The sequence below is a fragment of the Ictidomys tridecemlineatus genome, chromosome 5 (assembly GCF_052094955.1).
Source record: "Ictidomys tridecemlineatus isolate mIctTri1 chromosome 5, mIctTri1.hap1, whole genome shotgun sequence".
Lineage (NCBI taxonomy): Eukaryota > Metazoa > Chordata > Mammalia > Rodentia > Sciuridae > Ictidomys > Ictidomys tridecemlineatus.
Genome location: NC_135481.1, coordinates 100,830,361 through 100,844,748, shown reverse-complemented (window position 1 = coordinate 100,844,748; position 14,388 = coordinate 100,830,361). Strand labels below are relative to the sequence as shown.

The 14,388-nt window shown below is 41.9% G+C and overlaps 1 protein-coding gene across 37 annotated transcripts in view; it reads right to left on the bottom strand.

The window, feature by feature from the left end:
- Positions 1 to 14,388, bottom strand: part of Nrxn3 (neurexin 3) — a 1,549,271-nt gene that overhangs the window by 1,049,499 nt on the left and 485,384 nt on the right. The window lies entirely within an intron of this gene.

Below are 14,388 nucleotides of genomic sequence, written 5' to 3'. Positions count from 1 at the left end.
GGGCTTCTTCCTAAGCCCCACTATTATGCTTCAGCATGTGAGAGATCCCTGCCGTAGCCAGACTTTGGCCTTTTCTGCATTTGGGTGAAATGCCTATGAGTAGCACTCCTTGTAGAGGTTGATTATTAATGGATGATAATAGTTCATTCCAAAGGGACAGACAGAGGTTTGGCTCCATTGAACAGTAAATGGAAAGAGCACTCAGGCATCCCTACAAGGAGGCTGGGGACAGGAGGAAAGAAAAAGGCCTTTAAAAAGGATCTGAAAAGCAACGCTTCTGTGAGAAGGACACATAGGTGAATAAGCAGAATGCAGACCTCTGGAGAGATGCACAGGAGAATCAAGGGCCAGGAACTGGCCACACAGAGATAACCTGACTTCTCTCAGAGCCTTTTGGAAGGAGAGCTCTCTCTACCCGACAGCCCTGAAATGACTTGGCTGTTACACGGAGGAGTCTACACTGTGGTTAAAAACAAACAAACAAAACACCAACACCTTTCTCACTGACAGGTGTGTGATCTTTCTAAATCTCATTTTATTCATTTCCAAAAGAGGGATCCTCGATGATGACATGCTACAAATTGTCCCCTTTGTCCTCCTAGGGCTGTTGTCAAGATCAAATGGGAAGTCATATGTGGCAGAACATTGAAGATCTAAACTGGCACCCAGACCTGAAAAAAATCACAGCAAGTCTTCATCCTTCTCCGTGTTAAGACTCTGTTGGAAACTGACGGGACCCTGAAATGATGCTCCGTGAAGGATCTTCCACCAAGAGAGGCAAAGCTCTTGCAGCCCAGCAACGCTCAGCTGGAAGCTCCAGGGCTAGCATCCTCACCTTCCCCATCCACCCAGCTGTGGCCATGCAGAAGTCTACTGGCACCCTGGGCTGGTGTGCCAGGACATGGAGGCAGGAAGCCCTGCCAGACCTCCCACAGTGAATCAGTGTCTGCAGCAGTGTTCTCTGTAAAATCAGGCTCTCAATTAAATGAATGTCTCCAACCGACAGAATGAACTAGGAAGAGATGTGGCATCAAGTGACAGAAAGCAGCCTTGGCTGACAAGTTGCCCTGACAAGGAGTGATTAAAGATAAAGTGGACATGGCTTCCCAAGAGGGCAGGTGTCACAGAGCCTTGGAGGAAGAGAAGTAGAGTCACCAAGAGTGACAAGCTGGTCTTACTGCTGCACCCATAGGTTTGGAAAGACTGCTGTTTGGACTTGTAACTCATGCTCAGGAGACCAGAGAGAAAAACACTGAGGTCAGAGTCTCAAGACAAAGTCTCTCTGAATGAATATACTTGTATTTCATCACAATCCTTGATACCGAGACATATGGGAGCAATACCAGGAGTAGGGCATGCTATGACTACAGGAATATAGTAAAAATAGTTGGCACCTATGTAGAGATAGCTACTATGTGTCAGACTCTTTAAAAACACTGTTGTGTATCATTCATATTAAGTAAGTAAAATAGGTGATATTTTATAGACATGAGGCTCAGAGGGGATAGCTTCTTGTCCAAGATCACATAGCCCACTAAAGGGCATGAGCCCCTATCTGTCTCACTGCACTGGGGCAAGAATATTCTCCAGGGATGGTGGTTTCCAGGCCCTCCAGCAGCCTATTCCTACACATAAAGCTGAAACCCCTTAGTCATATACAAAAATCTCACCAAACTTCTTCGTGACATGCAAATCCCTTCACACCTGGCAAAATCTCTCTCTGTGGAATTCTTCTGTCTGCTCATTCATTGATCACCGGGAGGCCTCTGTAGGAGCACAGGTGTCAGGCATTCTGCACCTCTGCTAGCCAGGATTCCCAGGCTACAGTCCCTTCATCTCTTCTTCAACTTGTTCAAATGGTGCCCCTTGCCTAGGATGGACACCTGAATCTGTTCCAGCTCTCCCATTGCCCTAGCTGCTCTGGTACTTTCTGATCCTCACTACTTGAAAAATCAGAATTCTTTTCCATCTTTAAACAATGCCTGCGACTCATCAAGCTGTCTTTTCTATTGCCCAAGTCACTTGCCTTGACTGGAAGAAGAGACTCTTCTGGCCCTATGTGATGCACTAATTACAAAGAACTCTTCCATGACAATGGAGTTATAAGACAAGCCCATGAAAATGCCTCTAAGGGTTAGGGACAGTTCCTGCACCCAGAAGGGTTTTCTTCTCTCCTTCTTGCCTCTTATCCCAGGCTGCTCTGTTCTCAACTTCCTGAGAATATGCTTCCGCGTGTTCTATTGTAAGGTTACACCTGTCCACACTCCTGCAAGGGAACTGGAAGGAGAGAGGAATGTGGGGATGTCCCTGCAGCACCCACAGGGCCTCTTGGCCCTATTTTACTATTGAGGAATAGGAAGGTAACCATGGGGCATTTCTTTTCTATTGTTTTTAAAGCATCTTTAATTTTCTGTGAGTCTACATATAGGACAAATAAAACCACCCAGTCAGTTTGGAAGACCAGATCATTTATAGGAGTATGATTTCACCACCACTGAGTACCATCCTGCTGGTACAAATCAATGAAGAACGTTTGAAAGGAAGGATCTTGCCGGACATTCCCTGCAGCATCTAGGATATACAGAATGGAGAAGCCACTGTCAGCCTACCTTGAATGCCGCAGGGTTGCCTGCAAATCCCAATGAAGCTTTTCAACTTCACACTAAATGCAAAGCCATTTACTCCCAATAAGCAAAAGACAAAGATAAATCTATCCTCCACCCGATTTAACCTTTGACAACAGATGATAATGAAAAGAGCTTTTTCTCTTCAGAGCACATGATGGTAAGACTTTCAGATAGAACTTTTGGGCTAATCTCATTGTGTAACATTTCTAATCAGGGTTGAAAACAAATGACTAAGAAGCATTATGAAAGAATCTTGCTCTAGGGTCTCCACAGACTCACACATCCTACTATCTGTGCCCCCTTCCCCTTCTGTGCCTCGGGCAATGGAGGACTGGTCTGTTGTGATTTCTCCCTCCTTTAAACTGCCTGCTCCACTCATCTGTCACTTAAAATTCTCAGCTTTGATATCTCAGAATAAGCACAGGTCTTATCTTTTCAATAGACCTCCAATGCTATATATATATATATATATATATATATATATATATATATATATATATATATATATACACATTATATCTTAAATATGAAATAGCTCCTGATGGATAGGTGACTAATAAATGCTTATATCTTTTTTTAATTAGATGAAGTTAAGTGGTAGTAAAGGGAAGTACATAAGGTCGTGGACTTTGGAGTCTCCTCTCACTGGGGTTTGAGTCCTAATCCATCCTTACCAGCTATGTGACATTAGGCAAAATATTTGACTTGTCTCCGTTTAGGGTCTTCCATAGAATGAAGGTGACCTGTCTGACTACACAGGATTGTAGGAAATAAATGAGAGAAGATAACCAGTTATAAAAAGACTTGACACAATTCCAGGTCCTTAAAAAGACTCAATAAATGGTAGCTATCACTATTAATTTTGTTATTTTCTATGAAGATCCAGAACAAAATCAGACAGTATATACTGGCATAGAGTCATTAGGAAGGAAATCGTTTCTGAGAGAGTAGATCCTCAGTGTACTGTTAGCTCAAAGGGCAGGGCTTCAACAAATGATGGACTCTGGATTCAGTAAACTCCCAAATTAAATATGCATATAAACATATAAAAGTTCATGTTTGTGACTCCCCCATTGTGACATTTATTGCATATCATAGTATGTAATGTATATCATATATCATACATATGTCCAAAAGACATCATAAACTCACACACACACACACACACACACACACACACACACGTCAAATGGTGACCATTCATTCTCTTTCTTTTATATACTTGCACAGTTTGGGGATTCATTATCATTAACATCATTATCTATCACAGTGACTAAACTCCAGCAGTGAAGTCCAAGTGCAAATGTGTCAGCAGATGGTCCTCTTAGCTTCCAAAGTCTGAAGAACCTAATATTTGGCAAGACCAGGGCCACATCTGCATCTGCGGTCTTGCTAACCAGGGTCAATAAACTCACTCTGCCTGCTGAGCTGCAGCTGACATGGAACTAAGGCACAAAGCCCCAAATGCTACATTCCATGGATACTACCATTTGCATGCCTTATATTTTGTTAGCAGTGATGGGGATGTGCCACGGATAAAAACCTGAGTAGCATAAGTAGAAAATGGGCACCAAATTGCAGACTGGCAGAAAATGTCTCACTTCAAAATCAAGGTCAAAAAGACTCCAGCTCAACTTGAAGCCAGTAGTTGAATGTTGACAAGTCATTAGATGTTTTAAATGCATTGTGACCTGACACTCTCTGGGTTAAACAAAAACACATCTGCAAGCAGGATCTCCCCGGGGCCTACCAACCCATACCCTCTGATCTATGGTCTCATGTGTGAGGGTTTTGACTGGGAAAAGATAGAAGGAATGTAAGACAAGCTGCTGTAACAGGGAAAATCCAGGCAGGCTAATGTTGAACTAGCAAAACCCTCAGCCCTTACCTCATTTTGAATAAAGCTGTTCCATCATCTGGGGGTATAGGCAGGCCAGCCAGAAAGGCAGAGAGAGCAGTGGACCAGAAACTTACTCTACCCTCATGAATCAAAAGGCCATCCATGGGTGCCAGGTCAAGTGCCTCGTTAATAATGAAAGTCATTACTACCTCCTTTCAAGTTAAACCTAGACTTAAAAGTTGACTTTCTGAGGGATTCTTTGTGACAGGGAAATGATGAAGTCTGGTTATAGAAGGAGACAAAAGAAGTTCAGAAGGATTTCCAATCCTTGGCACGATCCGTGTGATGTTTCTAATTTTAGTCTTTCATGAAGGTGAAATTTCTGGGAACCTTTATTCAGCTATTTTAGGCTGATCAGACATAGGCAGCCATGTATTCCTGTATCCCATAGAAAAATTATCTGCAACCAAGTTCCTGGGTTTCGGACACTGGAAAGACTTAGTCCATCACAAGCGGTGTGTTCTTAGAATCCACCAGACTACTATGTAGTTAATAAAGCAAGAACTTAGAATAGACAGATCCAGTCAGAGAAATAAGAAATCATCTTGCAAATACCATGTTCTCCAAGATAGGACTTGTGAATGGGTAGTGGAATAAAAAGTTTCTGGTTGCTAGCTGATATTTTTAGTCATCTTGGGATAGCAAACTTGCCTAACTCTTAAAGCCTTGCCGTCAAGTACACGTACCATGATAGAGGAATTCATCCTGGTAGATGGAATTCATCATCAACTCTTGTCATTCTATTCTGTCTCTTCCCCCATTCAACCCAGATAAAGCCTCAGAATTCCTCACAGAGCAGTGCACCAGGATGACCACAAATCCCTGAGGGCTGGCATTGGGTGTGGACCTCTTTCTGCAGTGTCTTCCTCTAACACCCAAACTAACTTAGGATGAATTGACTAGCTATACTAAAATATCAGAAAAAAATCTATATAAATATATTAAGTAATCACTAAACCTTTAGCTTTAGACCATGAAAGGGACAAGGGAGATTAAAAATATTCCCTGTCACCAACATGCTTGGAAAATGTTGGAAGATACTTCATAGGGGATTTTTTTTTAGTATCAGAATTAGAATGATAAATATTTACCACACCAATGAATGTATAATGACTTATGATCAGAAACTTGACTGAGATTGTATTTCTCTTCCCTCTTCTTTCCAGAAATGGCACTGTTAGGATCCTCTGGACCTTAAGCTTTATAAACAGGGGCTGTGTGTATTCTGGCATGACAACTAATACATCCCAGTATTTGGTAGAACACCTGGTACATGCTAGAGGCTCAGTACATGACCTCCCTCATTCCCCATATATTTGCAGGTACCGAACAGCCCAATCCAGAGAAACCTACATGTCCTGCTGTCTTAGAATTCCTCTTTGATGAAGCCACCAGCCTCTGACGAGAGTGAAAGTTACATGTCACAAAGAGGAACTGAGAGCAGATGAGGAGGTGGTATCTGATTATGAAAAGCTCTAAAAATACTTACATTATGCAACCGGAAAATGGAGGGACCATTAGTGTAAAAAGGAAGCCTTTAACAGTTTGATGAGAGAGGTGACAAAATTTAAAAGGTGCCTTCCTGAATCACTAGAAATCTACTGTTATTTTTATTCTGAGGACTAGAAACAATGGCTTTCTTGAAAAGCCCTTCAGTGGTTCTCCATCCATTTCAGAATCCAATACGGACTTTTAAGTATTATACACAAGACCCTTTTCATCTAGTTTCCACTTCATTGCTCCAAACCTTGCCAAAGTTCTGCCTTTCCTAACTACACATCCCAGAGAGAAGTCTTACCTGGATTCTCTGCCTGTGTAACTGCAATTCATCATTCAAGTCATGGTTCAAGTACCATCTTTAGGAAACCATCTCCAATATTCCCACCCACAGCTCTCCTGCCAAGGCTGCGTTCTTCCTCTCAGCCCCACGGCTGCATGTTCTAACTGTTATCATAGTATTTATCACATTGTGCTGTAATTTTCTGTCCTGCCCAGCAGACAGGCATCTTCTCAAGTGGAGGAAACTATGTCTTTCTTCTATGTCTCCCAGTGCCTGACACAAAATACATATTTGTAGGGTGAGGTAGAAGCACTGGGGGAGAAAGGGCAAGGAAGATCACACAAACATGTTCCCAGTGCCTTAAGCCAGCGCACACTCCAACGCAGAAAGAAACCTCTATATTCATTCTGCCAAATAATAAATGATGAGATAAAGTTTAAAGCTCCAGTATTACAGTAACTAAGAGGCATTTCTTGGAACCGTTGCACATTTAGTTGGGTTTTCCCCAGTGTGTGCGCGCTTAGGAAATGTGCTTGAGTTTTTTTAAGACTATCTATATGGAAAGTTCTGCACCTCAGAGTGGCAACTGTCATTAGTTCATGTATCTTGGAAGAACACCAATAGAGGAAATTCAGAACCCAATCACAAATTCTAGCAAGATCCTCTAAGAGACTGGCTGACAAAGTTTGCACCGATTCTACCTCCTGCTCTCAAGCATGCTAAAGGGACTAGGGTGCACCTCGTACATGACAATGTAATTTGGACTTGCCACAGAAAACACATCATAGCGTGAGAAGGTGACTCAGAGCCATTATCCTATGTACACAGAGTCAAAGAGCAAGAATTAATCTTCAATGATGAAGCCATTGGCCAAGACTAACAACTTGTGGCTTCTCCCTACTACCCTGAAAGAAAGTAAATGACACTAGGAATGCCCAACAACTTTAAAGAAAGAAGAACTCAACTGAAGAAAATTGGGAGAATATACTATAAAAATGATTCAGTGAAACAGAGCCTTCAAGAAGTCTAGCATTGCTGACTGGGAACAAGAGTAGCAGAGGAGACAAACATATATTTTAGGCATCCCAGAAGACAAAGGCAATTAATTCAGAGTTGTGGACAGTCACCATTTGTACCAGGAGGCAGTGACCAGTGGGTAAGCTCCAGGAGTGCTGGGACTTAGAAGGCAAGATCCCCCAGGATCACCTCCTATAAGGTGAAGCCCACTCATTCATACAGAATACAGACAAAATTCATACAGCCCACTCATTCATACACCTGGACCAAAACTGCATGGCTTCCTCATGGGTAAGCAACTTCCAAAGGAGGACTACCTGTCAAAAGAAATTACAAACTATGTCTTGTCTGGCCTGCTAAGCAGCCCTGCTTCCAGCCTGATGAAGACTCTCATCAGATGGCTTCTCAGAGTGATCCAAAAAGCCCCTCTGCAATCAGCAGAAAAAGTAGAGAAAGTGATAGGAAGAATATGCCAGACTGGCAGGGAGCTGATAACAAAATCATTTCCAACTCGATACAGAAGATAGCAAATTGACAATGGTATAGTTAGCCATGCTAGGGCTCAAATTAGCTTTTTCTGAAAATTGTTTCTCTACTCTTTGTTAACTTTCTAATAAACACTCATGCAATGAAGAAGCCCCCTCCTTTCTTGGGGCTCCCTTCAAGGTGATGGTACTTTGCTCCAATATTTACACCTCTTACTTTATGATGCCTTTAGTAAATCTGCAGAGACCTAGATAACCACTAGATGTCCCTTATGCCATACAAAACCCACCTAAAATGAATTTCACTACCAGTGACACAAATCACGTTTAAAGATAGCTTTTCTAAGCCTTGGATCTTAGGTGCCAACTATAATTCTTCTGATGACTCACTCCTCACTTGATTTATTGTGCCCATTTCTATAGTATTTCAATGTTCTATTATCGTAAGATATCAAACTTTAGGCAAGGTATGGGAAACTATTATAAATTAAAAGTCTTTTATATTTTTAATCCTGATGGGGAAAAGATTCAAACCAAGACAAGACACTGCTTTGGACAGTAAATGAGGGTATTATTAATAACACACTGGACAGCACATGTAACCCAGAACTTTCCAAGGTAATCTGATATGGATGACCACCATATTTTATTCTTATAAACCAAGGATTGAGCAGTAGTATAAAACATAGTTACCAAGTACATGTGCAGAGGACACACTACCTTGTTCAGCTCCTTGTTACTGTGTAACCTGGGCAGGCTCCCTAAGCTAGTCATTCCTCAGTTTTCTCACTGGTAAAGTGGGATAAAATGTTATACTTCCCCTACAGAGTTGTAAGGATTTGAAGATTAAGTATACGAAACATGCTTAGACAATCCCTGGAACTATCATCCTCATTTTACAGATAAAGAAACGAAGAAACTGGGAATCAGAGACTTTTACCATCTACCTGAGGTTACACAGCCATTAGAGGGGAGACCTAGAATAGCAACAAAGACCAGCTTTGGAGTCGATGTGCTCAACTATTATTACTATCCCACAACAACAACAAAAAAAAGAAACTAAGGTTTCTTTAGGATCTCTCCTTTAACCAAATTTACCCAGTTAGTGTATTGAAAGAAGTCACTAGAAAATTGGGGTTCTCGTCTGTGGCCAGCTTACAGGTTAGAGTCAAGTAGATATGAATGAGACCTGCCCAGGGACACCTGTCAAAGCACTAAGGAGGCCCTCTCCCGGATACTGTGTCCTTCTTAGGCTTGTGTGAGAGGGATGGAAAGGCAGCGGAGGATCCAGGTTATGCCTGCATTCCAATTTCAACTGTTGAAGTTCTTTCCTAATTCAACATTTGGTGAAGTCTCTATTCCGACCTTGTATGGGATGCCCCCCCTAAAGAGCTCAGTACTCTCTTGACACCATGTCAGTTCCCCTGCCAGGGACCACCTACATCCTTTGTGACCCTCCTGGTGAAACAGATGGCAAGAGCTACTGCTGGACACAGAAGGGTCAGTACCAGACCAACTGAGTACACCTGTTCCCTCAGAACTGGACCACTTTCACCCACGATAGCCAGATGGTAGGAACTGGCTGCCACCGATACCTTGCCCGGAACTGGGACCAGTTCTTCCAGTTACTTATCAGCTCCTCCCTAATAAGGATAATGAATGGTTTATTTTCATAATGAGAGCTGGGAAGGTTGCCATACACATCTGTTCAGTGGCATGAGATTGATCTAAATTAGACCCTTCCTGACAGCAGCCCTTGGCTTTTTTCAAATGGGCCAACAGTTTTGAAGTTGGTTACTCACAAGGTATGTCTGAAAGCGAACCATGTTGCTAGGAAAACAAGCACCTTAAGCCTGTTTCTGTATTAGGCAGAATAGTATTCCTACAGAAATCATATCCTCATCACTGGAACCCCCAAACAGTCCTTTATTAAAAAGACTCTTTGAGCACCGAAGTAAAGGATCTTACAATGAGATCACCCTGTGTTCTCCAGGTAGACTCTAAATGCAATCACCCGTATTCTTATAAGAGGGAAACAGAGGGAGATTGGACATAAACAGAAGAGAAGACAGAGGCAGATATGGAAAGGCTGAGACCATGAGCCAGGGAATGGTGGCAGCTACCAGAAATGAGAAGGTGCAAGGAAAAGGCTCCCCCTAGAACCTGCAGAGGAAGCACAGCCTTACCAGCATCTTGATCTTAACCCAGGAAAATTGATTTTGGACTTCTGATCTCCCAAGAACAGTGAGACTGTTTTAAGCCACCATGTTTGTGGTATTTTGTTACCGCAGCAAGAGAAAAATGAACACCCTCTGTTTTAGCCAACTTTTTTTTTTTGCCACAGTGACTAAAAGATCTGATGAGAACAATTTCAGAGGAGGAAAAGTTTATTTGGGGCCATGGTTTCACTCCACAAGTGGAAAATTTCATAGCTCTGGGCCCAAGGTGAGACAGAACCTCACAGCAGAAGGACATAGCTCAAGACATGGCAAACAGGAAGCAGGGAGAGAGGTCCCTCTCCAGGGATAAAATACAAACCCCAAAGGCATACCCCAAGTGATCCACCTTCTCCAGCCACACCCTACCTACCTACAGTTACCACCCAGTTAATCCCTATCTGCGGATTAATGCACGGATTAGGTTAAAGTTCTTATAACCCAATCATTTCACCTATAAATTTTCTTACATCATCTCACACATGAGCTTTGGGGGACACTCTCCCTCTGCTCATTCCCTAGCCCCCATTAGAGTTGGACCTGCAATAAACCCTAGGACCAAAGCTTACCTCCTGTGAGGCTTGCTATCCATGGGCTGCTCATGGTTTATGGAAGAAGAACCAAATCCTAATGGAAAATTCTCCAGTTCATCAACATTTGTAATCCACTGGGTGCAACCAGTCTCTAAAGCATAAACTACCAGCAAAACTTAGCTACAAGGCTTTTGCACCTGCCCCAGGCTTTATCAAAGTACATGCTTACGTAGTATAGAGAAGACTGACTCATAATCCACCATAACTGAAGTTTACCTCAAAGCAGTAATTAAACATAAGAATCAAAGTTAACTATGTAAAAATTATTGTACTAGCAGCTATTTGTGTGTATGTGTGTGTGACATCATTTCTTCCCTGAAGAGTATTAGTATATTCCTTTAGTATATTCTGTGAAAGTCAGACAGACATGTATATCATTATTTATTCACTGGCCATTCATTGAGCAATTAGTATACACAAAGAGCCATGCTAGCCAATGTGGGGCATAAAAAGCAGAAAAGTCATTAGCTCTTCCCTCAAAGAGCTCACTTTATAAAGAAAAACAGACATATACATTTATTCACACCCATTACGTATTTATTCAATATCATACTCCTGGAAAAAGAAAGCGAAAAAAAGATATAACAAGGAAGCCCTCTGTTGGTAATATAATCCAAAAAAGATCAAAATTAGCTGAGCATGGGGGCACATGCCTGTAATCCCCATGGCTAGGGAAGCTGGGGCAGAAGGATCATAGGCTCAAAACCAGCTTTAGCAACTTAGTGAGACCCTAAGCAACTTAGTGAGACCCTATGTCAAAATAAAAAATAATAATAATAAAAATAAAAAGGGTTGAGGATGTGGCTCAGTGGCTAAGCACCGTTTGGTTGAATCCCTGATACCAAAAGAAAAGAAAAGGCAGGATTAATCATTTGTATGACAAAGGTTTTTAAAAGAAAACTTCCAAATTACCATGAAAGCAGGTATAAATTCCTTATTCAAGCTACAGGGAGTGGGAGGAGGTCAGAAGGAAATGCCTTCCAAAGGATAGAGTGAGACTCTGTGAGTGGCATGAGTGAGAAAGAAGGTCAGAGAAATAGCCAGGGTGAAGGAGGCAAGGGTGAGGACTTGTGGCATATTTGTAGAGAGTAGTCATTGTGGCTGAATTCCCCCGGGTTAGTGGGAGTAGATACCTGTGTCACACCCCAGAAGACTTCTTCCATCCACCTGAGAAAGTTCAATGTGAGCCCCAAAGTACTGATTTCCCAAGCAGGTAGGAGAGTAAAGAGGCAGGTTGGCATTGTGGCCACGTAGGTTGTGAATTAAAAAGAAGAGGGGGAATAAATAGCAGAAAATACGACTTGAAAAGTGACAGCAACATGACATATATAGCCCAAAAGTACAAAAAGTCCTACAAAAGGAATTATGACTGGCTTGGGGGTGATGTGTGCATCGGGGGAGAAACGCATGAAGAAAATGAAAAATAGATGATTAAGTTGATAAAGCAGGCTCATGCCACATCCCAGTCTTAAATACAAAGCTGAGCTCTGAGGAGACAGTGCAGGTACTGGAGCAGAGAAAAAAAATAAGGAAAAAAGATTTACAAAGAATTCTATGGCAGCGGTGTAGAGTGCACTGCAGAAAATCCAAGTAAAAGAAGGCGATATAAAGGCCAGAAAAGTAATGGTGGGAAGCGGAGGAAAGGGGTGGGGTAAGATTCCAGAAAACTTTCAGAGATAAAGTTGATAGGGTTTTCTGACGTGTGGGAGGCTCTGGGAACACTACACTGGCCAGGGGTGTTGAAGCACCCAGTTCTTTGTCTAATAGCAATAAAGATAGGTACTAAGTGCCAAGAACAATGCTAAATGCTTTATGTTTCAAAATGTCTATAATTATCAGAACCATCCTTTGAGGTACCACCATCATCTCATTTTACAGATGAAAGAAAGAAGGCTGAGTGAAATCAGACGACTTGGGCAAACTCACAAAGCTTTTAGGTGACAGAGTTGGGATTTGAGTTCAAATTCATTCCAAATGTACTTGGAATGTCATCAACCTGTATGATTGGACCAAGTATTCCCATTATTCGGGACAAACCAGTTGAGAACAAGTTGCTGTTATGATTTTTTTTCTTTTTTCTTTTTTTGATACAGGGGATTGAACCCAGGGGCACTTAACCATTGAGTCACATCCTCTGCCCTTTTTGTATTTTATTTAGAGACGGGGTTCCACAGAGTGGCTTAGGAATTCTCTGTGTTGCTGAGGCTGGCTTTGAACTCAGGATCCTACTGTCTGAGCTCCCTGAGCCACTGGGATTATAGGCGTACACCATCATGCCCAGAATTGCTGTTACAATTTATGAAGAAAGGGGCCCTGTTTGGGAATACTGTGATCACAAACAATACCTCCCCCCAAACTGGTATTTGTAGAGATTTGACATGGTATCACTCCATTTAGTAGATTTCATGGGATTCCAAATCACCAGCTGGAAAATCCTGGTACTAACTAATTAGGCCAAACAGAAGTCAGAGGGACAAGAGTATAGAAAAGAAACCCAGGGAATAGATGGTGATCAAAAGCCCCTTCCTATATATCAAGGAAGCCAAGACTATGAGGAACCGACCCACTCTTAACTCTTGATCACCTGAGTTTATTCTTGGACGGGTGTAGATAATGTTATTGGGTATTTCTAAGGAGGTGCTTCCACCAAAAATGAATAGCCAACTGTTACCAATAAAACAAGTCATATATAATGAAACATGCTCTGGGGTTTTCCAATGATCTTTCCTCAGACTTTCAGAGTGCAAAACTCCCATAATCACTGTGCTCCTCATTTGCAACGGGCCATTTACTGCTCATGCCCTTATCTGAGTTTTCTTTTATTAAAGAAGGGGTGGAGGGGGGAACTTGGTTTCCTGCCTGACATAATGATTCCACTCTCTCCAGACCAATAGTATCTTCTGTACTTACCACCATCCAAGAATTGAGGGTAGAAGTGAAAAATGGCATCCTCTACCCTTGGTCACCTGTGGGCTGTTCTGGAGTAAACACTAGCAGCATGGCCTGTTACACCTGAAGGATTGCTAGGACCTAACAGGGCTCCCTTATGCTCATTCAACCCATAAATGTTCAGGAAAAGGGAAATAATCAAGAGCAAATTGGATTTGAGTATCCCTAGATCTAGGACCGAGGACAGGCAAGGTGTCAGCTTGAATTCTGTCAAGAAACCGAAATCTATTGCTTGTTTTGATACCAAATAATGACCAGGCGAAGTTGAATGTGACAATAGGATAAATCAAAACGCTTAGCTTTTATCACTTTGGCTTCTATCACTGGATTCTGCTTGACTGTGTGGCTAGGGGATATGGTTCCAAGAAAAACCAATAAAAGGAATTTTATTAAACCACAGATGACAGAGGAGAGAATTTTTACCACTTTGTCTCTGCAGCATTCAAAATGCTCTGTTTTAACTTAGTTGCTTTCTAAGAAAAAAACCTATTTAATTTATGAGTAAATATTCTGAAGTAGTATTCTAATATCGTATTATTTAAATAGGACACAACCCTCAACGTCTGTACAATAGCTGACACTTTTTATCACACCATCTTCAAAATTCTCCTTTCCTGGGTTTCATGACTGTAGGTACACTTTCCAAGGAACTCGTCAGTGACTCATTTCCTACCTCTATCATCATCCAAATTTCTTAAAAAGAGCGAGCTTTCCCCAAGCATCTGATGAAGGCTTTCCTTCCCTGATTTACTACTTACTGTCTTCAGTTCATGTCATTCATTGGCACATTTTTACCTCTAAACTTTCTCCAAAGCCTTAGG